This window comes from Pocillopora damicornis, chromosome 2 (assembly GCF_964200805.1).
Source record: "Pocillopora damicornis chromosome 2, jaPocDami1.2, whole genome shotgun sequence".
Lineage (NCBI taxonomy): Eukaryota > Metazoa > Cnidaria > Anthozoa > Scleractinia > Pocilloporidae > Pocillopora > Pocillopora damicornis.
The window spans coordinates 22,384,204-22,403,506 of record NC_142671.1 but is presented as its reverse complement, the minus strand read 5'-3'; the positions used below and the strand labels follow the sequence as shown (position 1 = coordinate 22,403,506).

General features: G+C 35.1%; 1 long non-coding RNA gene across 2 annotated transcripts; it reads right to left on the bottom strand.

Annotated features, from left to right (window-relative positions):
• Positions 1-190: 190 nt before the first annotated feature.
• On the bottom strand, positions 191-18,949 carry LOC149050352 (uncharacterized). Of its 2 annotated transcripts, none has more exons than XR_016183652.1 (5): positions 18,778-18,949; positions 14,611-14,699; positions 13,789-13,882; positions 8,983-9,085; positions 191-324 (listed from the first exon to the last, which is right to left on the bottom strand). It is a non-coding gene; the product is annotated as an uncharacterized LOC149050352 (long non-coding RNA). The 2 variants fall into 2 exon arrangements; XR_016183653.1 differs by lacking the exon at positions 191-324 and adding an exon at positions 3,133-3,268.
• Between the last annotated feature and the right edge of the window lie 354 nt (positions 18,950-19,303).

Below are 19,303 nucleotides of genomic sequence, written 5' to 3'. Positions count from 1 at the left end.
GCAAAATAGGGTGGACCAATTTTAAACTGTTATTTTCAAAGGTACAAATGTGAAGTTTTTCTCAAACACTCTCGGAACCAACTCCTTTACGTATATGATTTTTTTTTTTTTTTTATCTGAGAACATGTTCAATCAAAATTCAACATTAATTAAAAAACCAGTCGATTTACATTCTCCACAATCCTATGTACATAACATTATTTCGGAGCATTTTTTTGTCTTTCCTTTTGTGTACCAGTTCATTGACGACAGATCGTCTCCAGTAAAGGCCCTCAAGCGATAATACAACCCTTTGTTTCTGACTTCACGTTGAAACTCCCGAGCCTGAAGATAAACAAAGTATGAAAGATGCGGCACGATTTCTTCCTAAAGTATTGATATGAACCCTGGAAGGATGGTAAGGAGAATACGCAACCTGAGCAACAATCATGACGTTGAGGAGAATAAGCCAAAAATACATTTTGATATCGCCCACTGCCCCTCCCCCTCCCCCCCCCCTTCCTCCCTAGTATTCTTCACTAGTTGAGCGCAGTGTTTTGATTGGCCGTAAAATTAGCTGATAGTACAAAACAATTTTTTGGAATGGCGGGAACTGTATCTATCTTTTACGATAAAGGATCTCAAACGATCCCGGGTGAGAGAGATAACGCATGACTTAAATGGAAACTGCAAACGAGTAAAAATGAATTCTCACGTCTCCTTTAATGTGTCATAAATCATGCTGCGGTAATTTTAAGTTCAAAGGGATATATTTGATAGAAAACATCTAACTCGTTTTCGGTACTTTTATATTCATCCTCACTGACACGTGATAACAATTTGAAACAAAACTATAAGAATAATATCAAGCTTGTTACATGCAGTCAACTTCACTTTGCCTATTTACTACCAAATACTTTGGGTCACTTCCCTTCTCTGGTTACCCCGGCTTGGACTTTCATTGTGAAACCTTTTATATCCTTACATCAGTGTGCGTATGCTCCACACTTTTTTTTATAGATTTCCTATAGTACTGACAAAGAGAATTCGTTTAATATTCAAAAGCTTCCCTGGTTGATTATCATTTCCTTTATTCTCATGACCTCACGACTGTAAGGAGAAATTAGATGCTTATCACTTCAAGGATTGAAAGGTTAAACATCGTTTTCTTCACTGTGGAGACCCGAGAGTGAAAATGAATGCAAAAAATATGTGGTGAAATACACAAGTAAATAGTAACTTCTTAGAGTTTCCTAGGAAACGGTTAATAGAGAATAAGAAGGGCATCCAACTTAGAAAAGACAAATAAACCAAATTAGCGAATATGGGAAAAAGCCCTGCAACTGACCCTTCAAAAGTAAGGAAAAAACATATAATTACTCATTACAATAGCAGTCCATTTTCAGACACATAAATGATGATCAAAGACGACCTTGTCAGCCGGAGAGTGCTGCCTTGATGTCAAGCCTAATTCTCTAAACTACTTTATTGGGGGTAGAAATGAAGAATTAGTCAATAATCAGAGTTAGGTGGTTAAATTCAATTTGTTATTCTATAATGTCTACAGTAGCTAACAGGCCACTGATATCAGTGTAGGTTCAAATTTGACAATTTGTCGTGGTTCAGATGCGTGCTGTCGATCCAGAAGACTGCTCAGAGCACGGGCAGGAACAACACAGGAACACTCGAAAACAAGGGACAGATCACAGGTTCGTCCTCTATTGGTATCATTCGCTAGCAGAAGATGCGTCATCTTTCATTCAATTAACTGAAGTTAACACTTTACAATTTTTATATTCATCACTGAGCAATTCATCTGATCGAAAGTCAAACCCTGTCAGTGTGTGGGATGCTCCTCGCGTTCTTGCAGTTTAACATCTCAAAAACTTGTTTTTACCTATTTTCAGTTTTTTTTTGTTATATCTAAATCACCGTTTCAATTTCTTTCTGCCAGGTTTACTATCTTTAATTCCCAAAATGTTCTTTATTTCATTTACCCAGCTTCATAACCAAGGAAATCCAAATTAAATGACGATGGTAAATTTGAGTTGTTGCATTTTGCGGAATGGCAGAGTCGAAAGATAAAAATGTCACAGTTTTGCTCTGACTTGATGTTGTTTCAACAAAAGAAACTGAAGGACTAAAAATGAAGACTACAAGAAAACAGAGACACGACAAACGATAAACTTGTTTTGCTGTTTGTGTCCCACAAGAGCAGCCAAGTTTTTTACCCATGCAAGCATAAAATGCAAATGATCCTTAACTCATGATTGGCTGCAATTTCTAATCAGTATTCATGAACCCGTGTTGAATTTGCACCACATCCAGCAGTCCGTGGCTGTGTGAAGACGCAGATTCGTCACCTCTCGTTAAAGTTCTTCTTGAAGAAGGTGAGTGTACTTTCTACTTATCCTTAACCTTCATATTTCGGCTCTACGGATTGAAAACGAGATTTTAAGTGCTGTGTCACATGTCTTGTCGCCATTAACCTAAAAGAGACATTCCGCCCCATTGCCGAGTTCTCCATTCGACGTTGAAGAACAGAGAAAGCAAACAGTGACATGAGTCACTTCCAAACTAATGTGGTGAAAGTTTCTATGAGTATTTGAAGTTTATTTAGTTTTTTTTAATTTATATCCACGACAGCTTGCAGAAATAAAGAAGTTGAGTTAAGACATGGGTTCATCTGTCGCTTCTCGTCAGAATTCCTTCTTGAAGAAGGTGAGTATATTTTCTACTCACCATAAGACTACGTATTTGATCTCTGTAAATGAATCCGAAATTTTTATCGCCCGCGTATGAGTTGATCTATCTTCGGTCGCCTTTATTTGAACCGCCCACCTTCTCGTTATCATGCAAGTTTTTTTCGTCTTTTCGAGAACAGTGGGGAAAAAAGTAAAGTCTCTTCCAAACTAACGTCAACCGGGAATTTTTGTAGGGAATTTTGAAAAAATTTGTGTTGCATTTTAATTCATCGTTGGAATTTAAGTTCGAACATTCAGCACGTGCAACCTAGTTAGCTGACACTGTAGTGAAAGAGTTCCGTGCTTATTTAAGACATTTCAAACCATCCTCTGCAACACATGATATTCCAAAGGCTTTTGGAAATTAATCGTCAACTACTTCCATTACCCGCACTGATGGTAGAACCTCGCTTGATAACCCAAATATTTCACCAACAATTGACCACGCATTTGTTTGCAACTTGTGACTCCCTTGATTTTCATTACCTGTCTCCTAGGAGATGCATTTGGACAGTAAGGAGACTTTGTCTCCTGCATAGTAGTTTCTGGAAGTGAAAGAGTTGAATCTAAAAATAGCACTGAATTCTTAGCTTTCTTACTGAGAGAAATCTTCAACAGATTTCTTATCTCCTTTTATCTTTTTTGTATTACAGGAATATTAGGCCAAGAAAGAAGTTGGTTTACTCCTGAAAAGCGCAGTACACGTAGGAGGAACTCGCAAGCAAGGATTCAAGAACATTCCAAGGACTCGTAGAATTGGAGACGACAAAGATAAGAATTCAAATTCAGTTTTTTACTTTAAAATGGGGCCTTTGTATTTGAACAACTGAACAATTTCGATCTGTAATACTGGTAAATTTTATTCAAAGTCTTGACTAAACGAAAAAAACTAAAAAATTCCTGGCTCGAATTTCGTTAAGTCGTTCAAATACAATTGCCCCCTTCTTAAAGATTCAGAAGCTATAATTTTTAGAGCGGTTTTCCATCAAAGCCTTTTAAGATAAGATTAGAAAAACTTGCTCTTCGGCCAGCAAGTTCACTCGGCAATCGCATATTTAACTAAAAATTATTTCGACTCGATGGATTTGATACGAACAAAGTTATCATGAAATCCATTTTCGAAAGCCCAGAAAGTACCGCTCTAGGTTTAGCTTTGAATCTTACATCGAAAACTGTTTGCGGTGGTGTATCAACATCTAAAATTTTAAAGGTGGCCCAATTCTCGACATAAGTTTCCAACCAAGACATGATTTTGGTCGACTTTAAAGAAATGACTATTTGCCAAGGTTCTTCGGTTCGTAAACGGAAATTTATGTTAGAATACAAATCCACTCGCAAAAGATAGGTCAAAATTTGGGTGAAAAATTACTTCATTGTACTCACTTACCATATCAGCTGGACAAACTTATACTACTGATACCAACTGACTTGTGTTCTTAACACCGTGAAGGCTATGGCCGACAAAACGACTGATAGTGACTACAGCAATCATGGGAAAAAATTACACGATTAAAACGCGACAAACAGAAACAATGACAACTGAGCTAGGGACATTTCTTCCTCGCCCAAGGAAATCATGGGAGCCAGAGTACAGTCGCACCCTTGGACTGAAACACTAAGTGACGTAGAAACATTCACTGATTAAGGCTATACTGTGTTATCTTTAATTCAGGTAGTTTTGTCTCGCCAAAGAGACTTGTCTGAACTGACCTAAGATGACATTCTGAGAAGTAACATTGAATCCAATGTACGATACTTGACTAAAGACGAACATATACAGTTGAGAAGTAATGACACGACTTTAGGCAACTACGACAATGTTCTACTGACTGTCGACGAAGGACGAGATACTGCTGTTATGATCAAGACCGTCAATTTGGAGAAAGTAATAACACACTAGGTGACAAAAAAAAATCCAGAGTACTTACATCTTACACGACTTCAAAACTTCGATATGAACCTTATAGAAGGCAACGTAAGGTCAAGTGCTTTGGACACAAATGAGACCACATGAAAAACACTTTAACTGGACTGAACAACACAAAACCCAACTTTCCAACTCGTATAATCAGTTTGTTTTCTCTCTGGATCTCCCACACCATAACTTCGCCACCTAACGCCATACTATACTGCAACCGTTATCAAACAAAACTAGACGCCAAAAAGAATTTGACGTTGTCAAGACTGTACTAGTGATAATTACCGAGAAAGTATACCGATTCTATTGGCCTTACACTTCACTCAAACCACCGTAACTCGCAGAAATATTCTTCATTGCGAACGTCCAACTTTCTAGATGGCAAAAGAGCCACTGAGCCTAGACATTCTTTTTAAAATGTATAATTCTTTCTACCATGTGGTAGATAAAAATTTTGGATGCATCGGGCTAAAATTTTCAGAGAAGGGTAAATGTCCTGTATTTCGATTACGCAGAATCAACATTTTTGTAGCTTGAAAGGAGAATGAAGTACTCGTGCTAATGAGCAAAAGATGGAAACAAAAATTTCCCCATAACATCACAGTAAAGCTGAGCAAACATGCAGTATTTGCAAACGAGACTTGAAAAAATTTGACTGACTAACAAATCTTAACTTGCGTCCAGTGATGACGAAACGACAATCAGTCACAGAAACTGGTACTTTTACGAGCTAGCCTCACTCATACGAGCAGACTTGGCACAAACTGCTGCTGCATTTTCGGGTTGAAACATTCACCACTTAATCTCAATTATAGAGAGCCACCTTAATTAGTTTCAAGTTTTTACGATAAACCACCACAAACTTCGTGTAATTTACGTAATGTTATGAGTGATTGAAGGGTACTCCATCATGAAAAAAAAGCATTCGTCGCTTCGGGACCAATTTCAACGGAGTTTACTTTCTATCATTCAGTTAGAAATTGCAGCTTGTTTAATTCTATGCAAAAAAAAAAATAATCACCGAGTGATTGATTGGAAGGCCCTTCACTAACTCATAAATACAGTAAGGTTTTATAGCAAATCAATATCTAGTTCACTGAGATGTCTATTGAATTCGACTAGGCAACGCGCTTTTAAACGACAATACAGGCTGGCCTCATTGCACCAGTGTCGCGATGAAATTAGCTTCATTACGCTTAAAGCAAAGAAACACAAAGTTGACGAGAGTATACAACCTGACCTTGCAAATTCGGCTTGTAAATATCCTGGACCACAGTTTCAAAAAAAAAACCTTTTTTCTTTCTTCTCAAAATTCCTTCGGTAAGAGTTTACAAAAATCTAGCGAAACTTTTTTTTCACCGATTTTAACTTTTTCATTTTTATAACCGATATAAGCACATGGTCTAAACATCTGCATCAAAGTTTACGTCATTCTATCTGGCCAAGTATATCAAATCCATGTTTCTCTTACGACTTTTTAAGGAATTTCACTTGTGTCTTTAAAAGCCTCCTTCAATTAATCAAGTGTTTATTATATAATCCTCTCATCTCCAAAACGACGAATTCTTTAGAAACGAAATGAATTTTCAACAAATTTCGGACAGAATTTAAAGATGAATTTAATAGATTCAGCACAACGAAAACAAATTTGTAAATTTCAAAAAGCTTCTTTCAAATAATCAAGTGTTTATTTTGTGTTTCTCTTATTTTCCAAAACGATGAATTTTAAGAAACGACAAAGAGACATGCATGTTCAAACTGACATAGGATAAATATCAAAAGCAACATGGACTCCAATGAATAATACTTGACTAAAGACGAACAACATTGAAAGGCATTGGCAGCAAATTTCAAGAGGAAGTTAATAGATTCAGTATAAAGAACACAAATTTGTAAAACGCAACTGAGCTTTTCATTAGGAAGCATTAGGTCCAGAAGAAGAATAGTAACCAAAAGGAATGATCTGGCAGTTAAGAGACTTAATTAAACAAAAAAATTGTCATGCTTCCGCTAAGTAAACTTGCAAATTGAGATTTCATGGATTTGGAAAAAAATTTACGAAAATCATCTCCAGCGAAAATAACCTTTCTAACGGAATGGCTGTATTATTGCTCGTATCATTTTAAAGGAATTAAAGAAAACCGAATGGTAATTTGTGTCTAGATTTGTCACAACCATGATTAAAAGAACTAAATGGTGATTCTACGAAAGGTTGATGTAGAGGATGTTTTTTATTTTCACTTTTTTATTTTATGTTTGAAATACCCGAGCCCTTTTTTTTTGCTTTCGAAGTTCGTTTTGTTTACTGTCGAAGAAGTGACCATTGTGAGTCTCTTTTGTTTTGTAATCAAGGCGCTATTCACACGAACAATTGGCTATTGTATTGGAGAAAAACTACCACAAAACCTAACGAGGTTGAGCTAATTAAAAACCCAGAACAGATTACCAACAATCTGAACAATAACAAGGCTGATTTGTGTGATATCATTTTTAAGAAATGAAGTGAAAAACTGCAAAAGAACTGAATTGTGATGCTAAAAAGAGCGATGATAAATATTTTTTTTTTTACTTTAATGTGAATTTTGTATTTACGATCAAGTTAAAGTCTTTAACTTTGAGACGAAGTACGGAAAAGACGCAAATGAATATATCTATTTGTCTTAGAATCAGTGCACAAAGTGTTCATACAATTGGCCGTTTTGCAAAGTGACGATCAAAAGAAAACTTTGAAGATATTCCTGTACATAACTATAAAGCGACACCAGCTTGGACTGCAATTCTTGATGTTACTTTGAGAGAAACCTTGGTTGTATTTCAAAATAAATTGAAACGTTGTGACATGTTGCGAAACACTTATAATTTTAGTTCCAATAACGATTTTGGATTTAATTCATTTTCCTGTGGTCCTAAAGGTTTTCCTACCCAAACATCTTTAGAATCTCGTGCGCGATTTCGAACTTGACATCTCAGAAGAACCAGATAATGATTTTAATGGCCTGTTGCTCTATTGCTTTTAACACAAGCCGAGAGAACAAATTTCAGAGCAAAACAAACCAATAGAAGTTAAAATATTTGGCAGCTATTTATTGGATCTTATCGAAGACAGAATTCTTGAAGAGTGTAAAAGCATAAAAGTTGCACGGCCAGTAACTAGTCTAGATGAAATGGCAAGATCAGAGAGGAAATAGAATTAATATTAAAAACAATTGAACACTTAAGACATTTGGAGAGAAAAAGGCAAAAAAGGAACACAGGCAAAGAAATATCTCATTTGTACATCGAGGACTTCTGTCAACCAGTTTCTTAGCTTGCCATTTCATCTTCTTTTAGCGTAGAAACTTTTGCATCGCTCCGCACATTTAAGATTTCTTGAAACAGTTTGAATTGGAAATCGAGGCCTTTTTGGCGAACATTACTTAAAACAAAAAGAACAGTCTAAATTTGACAAAATTCAAACTTGTGCAAGGAGGTGCAATAGTTTAGTTGGCGTGAAAATGTGTAATTGTAGCCTGTAAGATTTTTTGTTTGTCAAAAAGTCTTATGGGGATCCTCTTTAAATTTTTTGTCAAAATAGTTGTCAGGGGAAACTCTGTGCAAACTGGATCAAATTTTCCCGCCAAAAGTCTTAGTATATAGACGAATTTTTTTTCTAGACACCCTTTAATTATTTAATCGAAACTCAATTAACTAATTAAAATATTTTGACTTAAATAAAAAAATTACTGAAATGAAACACAACTGTTGTCTTTGTATAATGAATTGCTTCACTTGAAACAATAAAGAGAAAATCTGTTATTTTATTTAATATTTATTTATTTTATCGAGTCTTTATCGTAAAACAAATATAAAAGAGACTAGACAAGCAAATAACTTTTATTTTTCGAAGCAATAATACATTGAATAAAATATACCTTTGAAAATTTTTAAAAAAATCGGCGCATGCGTATTTTAGGCGCCTGTATTTTTCTAAGTCTTTTGGCGGGAAAATTGGAGTATTTTGAACAGCCAATACTTACAGAACGTATAAAATTTTCACACAAAAAAAGACGCGGAAACGTAGTTTGAGCGCCCGTATTTTTTCTAAAGTTTTTAGCGGGAAAATTAAATCTATTTAACCAGATGTTACCATAGAAATGAATGAAGAATCATGGAAACAAAGCTGACAGCAATAATGAAAAGAAAAATTATTTTGACTCCACAATTTGCTTCCTTACGAACTTTGCCAATTGAACTTGAATAATGAGCAACCTAAAGAAATACTTCTTCGCGGCCGAGTCGCAAAGTCACGACACCTAGTTTGAGTATTCTTGCCCAAAAAAAAAAAAAAAAATAAAAAGCTACCTTGATTTAAAAACCAGATTCGCCGAAGAAGAAGGATTTCCTTGAAGTGAAGGTGATGGGCTTGGCTTTCTTTGCTTCGTCTTGATGCCTCAAAGTAAATATACTGAAAAACAACATAAGAAAAAACAACATTAATGACAGTTCATTTGCATTTAGCATCACAGGAATATTTACGTACATATTATCCTGAATGCTCTACTTAGCTATGAAGTGGCATCGGTGAAGCGTACCTGGGCGTATTTAGTTTTGCTTCTTTAAAATTCGTTTTTGAGCTGTAGCTCTGATGAATGACTCACAAATATTCCAAAAAAACACTTAAGAAACAGGGCAGTATTTTGCAAATTCCTTTGCTAAGTTAAATTTGCATCTACGCTCTTTCTTGGCCGAAAGATTTCCTTCTGACCCCATGCCCTACTATTCTAAAACAAAGCCGTGGTCCCGAAGGCAATCTGTTGTTTTTGCTGTTGTTTTTGCCGTTGTTTCCTTTATCCACCAACTGTAGGCATCATGAAATATAGGGGCTGCGCAGGAATCTTACCCTCTTTACTTGAAATAAAAAAAAATAACTGGAAGTTCACACTAGTTCAACGTTTTGCTTACAATGCTTACTAATAAAAACGACTTCCTTTAGTAGTCTTCCACGCATAACCTTTGAATGAACACTTTGGGTAGAGTTTACTTAGTCCGCAAAATTAAGATGCTAAATAAAAATGGACACGAATTTCAACGGTTTTTTGCTCCCTCGCGACTAAGTGACATAATACCGTGAAGGCCAAACAACCGGGCGAAAGTTAGTTAATTAATTAATTTTCTCTCCCTGCCTATGTAAAATAGCGCTAAAATTCGCTAATGTTTATCCAAATCCATACAACACAATATCAGCACACAGGAAGCATAAGAAAAACTGGGGTAAGATTTCAGCACAGCCTCCTACTATTCTACAGCAAAGCCATACTCCCTGAGGCAATTCTATTGATTTCGCCATTGTTTCCTGAAAGCAAGAGCTGTATGCATTATGAAGTATGGACCTATGAGAAATCTTACCGAAAGTGGAATACCTTAACTCTGACTAACGTTAACTAAATAGCCTTTTTAGCACTGCTTTGTGAATTTCCGATGCAAAACACGAACTTAGCCCTCTATAAATTAGCATAACTTAACATTTTCAAAAATGTCAAGTTATGATAAATCAATCCCTGTCTGCACTAACAGAAATCAATGATCACAGAGTCTTCCATAAGTACGTATAGATTGTCTCGATAAAATAACCAAGAAAATATACAAGAGGATATCACTGAACTAATGCCATGAGAAAGGAGAAAAAATAACCTTATTTGTTTTTAGTTGTCAAACAACGATAGCCTTTAATGCTTGGTCATCATTCATTGTAAAAGAAAAACTGAGAGCCATGTTCTTATCAGCATCTCAATGAAAATACTCGCTATGTCGACTGACCACTCCTGTTTTTGATTAATATTATGAGATTAGTTCCGAAGATTTTCACCTCCTTGAAGAAATTAAAACCTGCTGTGTTGTTCCTATGCTGTCCAACATGATGAAGTAAAAAAGTTTTGAAAACAAACTCAAAATTGCCTTCCAAGGATAATAATAATAATAATAATAATGATAAATAATAATATAAAGTATGATAATGATAGAGGTGGTGTTAACGATATTACACGCTATTATAATTAAGGTAAAGGCAATCAAATGGTACAAAAATTGGCATTGGCACTGGCAAAGAAATTGTGATGGCAGCAGAAACAGAAATAAAAAAGGCACTGTCAATGGCACTGGTTAAAGGATAATAGAAAAAGTAATGGTGAGAGCAATGCCAACAGCAATAGTAATGGCAGTGACAATGGAACTAGCAATTAGTGATGACAATGGTACAATGTAATGGTTATGAAAATAGCAACAGCAATGGCATTGGTAATGATTATTATAAAAACCTTGACGATATTGCTCAAGGCAATTTTTTGCTGATGTAGTTTCCAAAAGAAAATAGTTCTTTAAGTATTGCAGTCTGCTCATGGTGGGCAAAAACAAAATACACTCACAGTTGGTTTGAAACATAATCAGTGTTTAAGGTGGTAATCTACAAACAGTACTTGTCACAGATTTCCATTGAAACTTTTTACACTGTTGTAAAAGATGTCAGGGGCAGATGAAAAGAGTGTGGTCTACATGTTTTTTTTTTCTATGTTAAAATCAATGTACAATACTATCAAGTACATTTAGATTTCCTGTGTTTACTGAAACCAAACCTAGGTAAAATAAGGCACTGTTTTTATATTCCAACTTTGATATCATGCAGAGTCGACATCCATGTCCAACTGATTGGCCATTTGAGGTTTAAAAGATGTCCTTTTAATTAACAACCTTCTGTTCACTTTTCACTCTAAAATAGATCTAATATTCCTATCTGACATGGGTTTCCAAACCAGTCACGGCTGCTCTGTTCAATTTCATTACCTTGTCAAACCACAAGCCATTTTTTGGAAAAAAATATTTCTCCTTGACACACTGTTCTCAACAAAATACTGGAATAGGATAGAGGTTGCTCTGCTCCTCTACAAGAACATCATGATTTGCCTCCTTAGCCAGCCATGAACCAGACTGGAAAAGCTGCCATTTTGGCAATGCACATGTGCTACTCAGTTGTGAAAATGAGTATCACATTAATTTTTGATTTAAAACTTGCAAGATGATCATAACTTTTCCAAACAATTTTCCCAGATCACTGTATTCTAAAGTTTTACATGATATTAATCTTAAATTCTTGGAGAACTAGTTTATTACACATACAATCTATCTGACTCAATAGCATGAAGAGCTGTTTCTGACAAGTTTGCAATAATGGATGAATTGAAAACCATTTGAAATTAAAAGTGTGAGTTCTTTAAGCAAAATAGGGAGCCCTCTGGAAAAAATGTTTCTATGCATGCATTACTTTACTATATATCACTGGAAAGTTTATAAAGTCCATATTGTGTAAATAAAAAATGTTTTAACAGTTTTTGTTTTGGTTGGCAAAAGCACAAACCTTTAGAGACAAAACTGATGGTGTTTGCAGTACCGTGTTACCAGCCTCTGCATTACTGCAGACATCCAAACATTTTACTGGACAGTATCATTCAGTAGGTAATTGGCTAATGCAACATTTCTAGTAGATTTTACCCTACAGTATGGTGACTTTTGAATACTCTTATTTCTCAATGTTTTGCAAAATGTGCCCAAAAAAATCCCTTCTTCTGTGCTGTGGAAGACCAAGTGTAGACAACATTTTCAATTCCATATCCCAGACAAAAGCCAATAACAAACCTTAACACTCTGCTGAAGGCCCTGTGGATCAGGACATATTTTGATATTCATACCAATTTTCCAAAGAGGCTCTTTCAGCAGTATCTTACGTTCCTTCTAAGATTGTGTGAATCATTTTTTTTTTTTTTTCAGAAAAAGACAGTAACTTTTTGGCAGTAACCTTGAGAAAAACAAGAAAAAGAAAGATTTTCAAGCCATTGAACAGCAAATTCAAGTTACATGTACAATTTGGTGTTGACTTTAATTTAATATGATAATTTCTACAAGAAAGAGCTTTTGGTAGGCCATAAAGGACAGGTAAAAACACAAGTTTCTAATTGTTTGCTAACAACCAAATAATTCTCCTTAATACTATCCCTTGACAATTCTAGAAAGCAAGACAACACAGAAGTTTTGGAAAAAGAAAACTGAGAGTTGCCTTTTACCTGTTTCAGCCAAATTATTAGCTGAAAAAGCTAAAAAACAGCTCAAGTTTTCCCATAGTTTTCAGTGATGCACAGCTGATGATATGCAGCGATCTACTGCTTGGTATTTATCAATAATACTAGTCAAAAGTTTTTGCTGCATAATGAGTTAAGTGAAGACAAATTTTGACTTTAAAACAAGTTGGAGATTCTCCTTCCTTGTTCTTAAATACAATCAATCCTTTAAAATCTAAACCTGTTTTCCTCTTTTCCTCTTTCTACTAAGAGAAGAAAAAATTTGTTTTATTATCGACAAAAGAGTTTCTTTTTTTCTTTGTAAATGAGCCTCCTTCTTCCACTGTTTTGTTGTGAACCTATTTCTTTGTGCATTCTGTTACATTACATAATGTTGCTAGGTGTTGATTGACAGGAATGGACATTTCTGTTGCTTGAGCACACGATGATAAGTTTTGTGTGGTGAAACAGTATTTACTAAAGACAAGTGTGATGAAAAATCAAACAACTTTGTGAACCAGCAATTGCTTTTATGGTCGTCAATTGACATACACATACCAAAAGCATAAGTGTATATTTCTTGATATTGAGAGTCATTAAACCTTCTTTACAACATTTTTAATGTTGCTTGACAAATAACCTTGCATGCTGTGTACTGTAATGAAATTAATCCTCCAAAGCTACATGGACTTGTGTCCCATGACTGATTTCTCCTGATTAAGTGCCTAGCTACAGATGCTGTACTAAGCTATCAGAACAAGCCACCAAATTAACTTAAGATTTCCTGTTGTTTTTAATGTAAATCTCTCAAGAAAATCTGACAGGGATGAAAATAATACAGGTTGAACATCAGTCTTAGTCAGTTGATATCATGACTGTTCTTACTATTACTTCATGTGCTTGTATGTGATTTCTTTTGAGTTTCAAACTCAAGATGTTTCTTAATAGTATTACATCTTACTGCTTCCTGTGTGCTAATTGACAAATTGATCCTGCCATCTATCATCATTTTATCATAAATTCTCCTGCTAATATCACATAGCAATAATGAATGAGGACTCACTTGTTGTGCTGATACTCTGAGTTTCCTTGATTCTCTTTAATGTACCCAACAAATCACTGTACAGTTCTGATCCCAGTTCTTGTGCACTCTGCATCTAACGAGGGGTGAAAAAAAAACTTAATCAGAAAACACTGTTTTAAGAGCACAATTTCACAAATTGGCCAGAGAGTATATCCTGAAATAGCATTATATTACAGTCCTCTCCATTTAATGGACTTTCCCTTCTCCTAAGATCTGTGAAATAGATTTTGCCAATTCCATTCCCCACTTCAGTATTGAATGATAACAAAAATATAATCTTCTGTCACATAGAGATGTTTTTGCTGCACAAGGGTGGATACAGCCAGAAAAATGTTATCTCTTCCATGACCAAAGTTGATTATCAAAGAAGCAGTTTCCTTCTTTCATTAATTACATAATTCAAGAAAACTGATTTTAACCACACTTGGTAAGCTTATGACATAGAGCACCAATTGAGGTGTAAGAGGTTCAGGGTTCAAGTTCCAGACCAGACCAACACTCAAGGTCTTAAAATAACAGAGGAGACATCTGCAAATGGTTAGACATTCTAGTTTTCTTGGATAAGGATGATAACTGGTAGATCCTGTCTCTCTCATCTTCTCTGTACTTGTTAGTTTAGGATGCTAAAGGACCCTGGCACTACTCATGAATAGTGGGAAAATCAGCTCCTGGTGTTGTGGTCTGGCCTTATTATTGTTGATCAACAGGCTCCCATTTAACCTTGCTTTAAAGCTGAACTAGGCCAGCCTACAATATCTAAATATCACAAATACATATATAATGATAATTTCCCCTGCTTACCTCCTCTTGTGTTTTTCAACTAGCGATGCTGGTACTCATAATTCCTCTCAGCCATTTTCCTTTTGCATAAGTCTTTAAAAGCACCTTCCCTGAGACAGACAATTATATCAAGTTAATGATAGTCTTCCTGGAAAAGTCTTGAAAACAGCAAGTTACCGCAATCTTCATTGGACTAATTTTATGCCTAACCCACAGCTCATTACAAAAAGTGATAAAACTACATATAGAGTACTGGCTTCCTGAAATAAACATAGAGGCTTAAGTGTAAAAAGGTTATCACTTAAACTAAATACTTTTACAAACACTCCAAATTGGAAGTGTCTCACTAGAAGAAAATTGTTGGAAAACCAAGGTTGAAGACTTGTTGGGTTCTATTGTTAAACCCTTATACCCCAACATCAGTATGCATATTTACCATACAGTTCTCCATATATTTTCTAAGGTGCTGCTAAGCAGAATTTGATTAACAATCAAGACCTTCTTTAGTTGGTGATCATTTCCTTTATTCTTGTGACCTTATTGTGCAATTCAGGGGTGAAATTATAAGGAGAAATTACATGCTAGACACTATTTATTTAGGAGTCAAAGGGTTAAGAAATAATCCTTTCCATCAAAAAATAGTTGAAATTTACAGTGCAACTCAAAGACAAGGGGACCAATATGTGCATGTTAAACAGTCTATGACTTACAGAATGAGTCCAAGACCAAATGCAGACCAGTCTTGACAGAAGAGCATACAAGTCTTACAGTGGATGCATCTGCCTACTATTTTAAGTATGTATGTCGACCTAGCTGATTGTTTTCTCTATTATAGAATGTAGTGCTTTCAATAAGACCTGGCACCCACTGGAGCTTGGGTGGGTATTCTATTATGAATTGCTGCACGTACTTTGTTCAAGTTGAATTTTTAGAACAAAAAATAAATAAAGAACATGGAAAATAAAATTAAACTTAGTATGAGAGTATACACCTTATTTATTTTTCAAATTCCTTAGTCTTTGATCATTATATTCATTCTTTCGTTGGCAGTTTTCTTTTTGTGCTTGTTCCGTGTGTTCTACATAAATTCATCATGATGCCAAGTAGAAGTACACATCATCTCTTACTTAAAAAAAATTTTAAGGCAACAATAGTTCTTCTCAACTGCTAGTTAGAGAACAAACTTAAAGTCAAAATTGTCAAAATAGCGTACCAACCAATAACACACATGATTCAAATTTGCAGGTTTTTGGCAAAGATTTAAAAAATTTTGCATTAAAATGGCTCACCCAAGGCTTAATGACAAAGAGAAGAACAAAAACAGCCATTGAATACTTAGTGTCTAACCTTTTATCAAAAAATAAAAGCTACACTGCTGGTTACTGGTTAGCCAGAACACAAGTAGTTAAGGGACTTTTTGTTATTTTTTTGGACAGCAATCAGACAATTGACAATAGTTTATAATCTGATGTGAAAAACAAGCCATGGGAACAGTTACAATTCATTGGCTAAATGTATCAATGCTTCTCCAGACAAGAACAATCCTAGGGTTTTTTTAAGAAGTAAAACTCATGGAATTCACTAACGCATAACTTTGATTTCACACAGTAAAAAAAAAAAAGCTTGCGATCACAAAAGACTGCTTTCTGCATTTTAAGCCAGGAGACTGATAGGTTTGTTTCCAATTGCAAGCAGAAGAAACCTGTCGCATCACAAAGTGAGTCAAAAAGTAATGTATGAATGGAAAACATAGAATCTGGCTAATGGCCAGGGGAAGAACAGTTTGAATCAAAGCATCAAAATTTGAGATTGTTCATAGGGAAATTTGATACACACAGGATGCTATCTTGTTTTGGTTTTGTAGACTGCCTGTTGAAAGTGTCTAGTATTATGCAATGCTGAATGGTTATCATCTTTCTAAATCTTTCTACAACTTTTTGGAAGCATTCAAGCAAACTGACATTATAAGTGAGACCTAAAATATCTCAAGATCTTTTAGAGTTTTACCCTAATGAAAAAGTTCTTATAAAAATGACTGATATTGACTCTCATCATTACACAACACTTCCAGAAAAGAAAGATTTTGAGTTTCCAAGAACAAAAAAACTCAAATTTTGGTAACCAGTAACTGTATGTCCTTTGAGAGGACTAATTTGTGAAACTCAAGGAGCAGGTTTGCATGCCAGCAAATAGAAGATTTTGATTAGAAATAAAATGATCAGTTAAACAATTGTTACAAAGAAAACTAATATTTAATGACAATTTATTTAAGTGAAACACCAAAAACTCCATTTGAAGCCGGTTTATCCTGAATGGAACTAATGAGCTATTACGAGAAGGAAATTATTTTCCATTAGTAGCCACCTAATCCACATCTTATTGAAAAGCACTGCATTTGCAGTTAAAACTGGTGGTTAAGCTACACCAAATATCAGTCAATCATCCTGTGTTTCTTTTGGTTGTGTTTGTCTTTTCACAGCTGTGGTCTTGTTAAATTTTCACACATTTTACTCATTGGCAAATTTCATCAAGGTTTGCTAACCAAATAACACATTACTGTTGGGCCCATCAAAGTTAAAAGAAAGAAAATGTCTTTAAAAACAGATAATTTTGTGCCTTACAATCCAAGACATAGTTTTCTCAGTGTTTGCTGTGACGCTACATTCCAACATATTTCACCATAGATTCTTGTCTGCACCCCATGCTTAAAAACAAAAACAAAAACAAAAACACAACAAAAAAAGCAAAAAAAAAGCAAAAAAAAATGCAAAAACACAAACTTTCCCTTATAGAAGAATCAAGTAGATTCTATCAGCTTATTGTAGAAAGTTTCAATAAGAAAACTGTTATTATGAGAACCAAAGAAGTGATTTTCTCTTTTCTTGGTGTGACACTTCAAAAGTCACAATGGTATAATAGTTATAGACTGGTTAGAGAAAACAAACTCTTCCTTGCAGAAAAATAACTATTAGGTGTGAGCGGTGTATCATGGAAACATTAAAGAAAAATCTTGTTTTGCCTAATAAAATCAAAGATATAATCTACAATTTGCACAAGACAGTATTCATTGACATTTTCATAAAAGTTTTACGAATTTACATCACCATTTCTTTTCTTATGGAACAGGATAGCACACAAAGCAAAAATATGCTAAATAATAACAGTGGCACATACACTTTGTCTAAATGCATTTTCAGACTAGTCTGTTAACAGACACATACGTGTTAGACAATTGTATAGTAAATATAGTCTGCAATGTCCCCTTATCTTTGAACTGCACAGTGTAGACAACTCAATGTAAGAGTGAGTGAGAAGACAGATGAGAGGAAGCTGTAGAATTACACTTGGGTTCTTTTAATTAGCTGCATAAACTCCCAATCTACCTAAATAAAATCTTAATCTGACCAAGCAATGCATTGTACTCTTCAAGTCTATTTCACAAATAGATTCCATGTTGCCATGTTTCTATTCAGCTATAGGTCACAGATAATGTCAAAATGTGGTAAGGACAAAATAGTTGTGCACAAGGGGCAGTGGAGTGTGTCACTGGTGTTTTTTTATTGCATCTTGGTGTCTCCTGTGACCCACAGCAGCATGGAAACTGTTTATTTCATATACTTTTTTAGTAGAGAGGTAAATTATTGTTGGTAAATGGAAATGTCAACTGTGCTTCTGCCCTCCAATAGATCATTGGTAAGAACTAATCACAATTTGAATATATGTTTCAGTGTATTACATATTAAATAGTCATCCACATGTAATGATGATTTTTGCTGTGAAGTTAACCCTTTAACTCCATTAGTGACCAAGACAGGAAATTTCCTTACAATATCAATACAATTTCAAGCAAATAAGTGATGAGATAAAATAAAATCGATTTGGGAATTATTAATCGATCCAATCCCAAATTCACCGAACTAATATCATAAGAATTGTATGAGAGACAGTTAGGAGAATTACTAACGAGATCTGGGGAGCGAAAGCATCAAGCTTGCTGTTCAGCTTTATCACGAGGTTCAATCCAGGACAAGAGGCTTTCATCGCCTCAAAACCACAAGCCCTTCAGCCTCTCAACAAATTTCACAAATCCTTAATTGTAATTCTAAATTTCACCGGCTATTTTGCAGCGTAAATTTCTCCTGCACACCGGAGCCATTACATCCTCGGTTGAAATATTTCAATTCTTACCTTGTTCTCCTCGTTTTTACTCGTCAGATCCAAAATGTCAGCTGTCCGCGCACGTTCGCCGCACTGTTCCTAACAATCTCTCATTTTTCGTCGGCCGCCTCTGTTTCTCAAGTTGTTTTCTATGTAGCAAATTTAAATTCTGCGCCATTTTCAACCACGAGGAGCGAAGGATATGTAAATTACTTTAGCGATTTGGTAGCGCATGTGCAAATTAGGGTCTGTGTTGCTATGGCGATCCGCTATTTCCACAGTCATGGAACTTTTCATTTTACAGATGATTTATCAAGAAGACACAGCTAACATTTAGCTTTCGCAGAAAAATTTACTCTTTCAGTTATTTTCTTTCGTCATTTCTTTGATAGATGTTTCATGTTTTGCTACATTGCTGGTATTGACAGATGAAGTAAAGAAATCTTTTTCTTTCCTTGACTAAACTGAAAGTCGAGTGCTTAATGCTGGTCGGCTCTTACTTTCCGGTTGTGTTTAGATGTTAGCTTCTTTACTAATCGATTTGCGAAAAATCTAG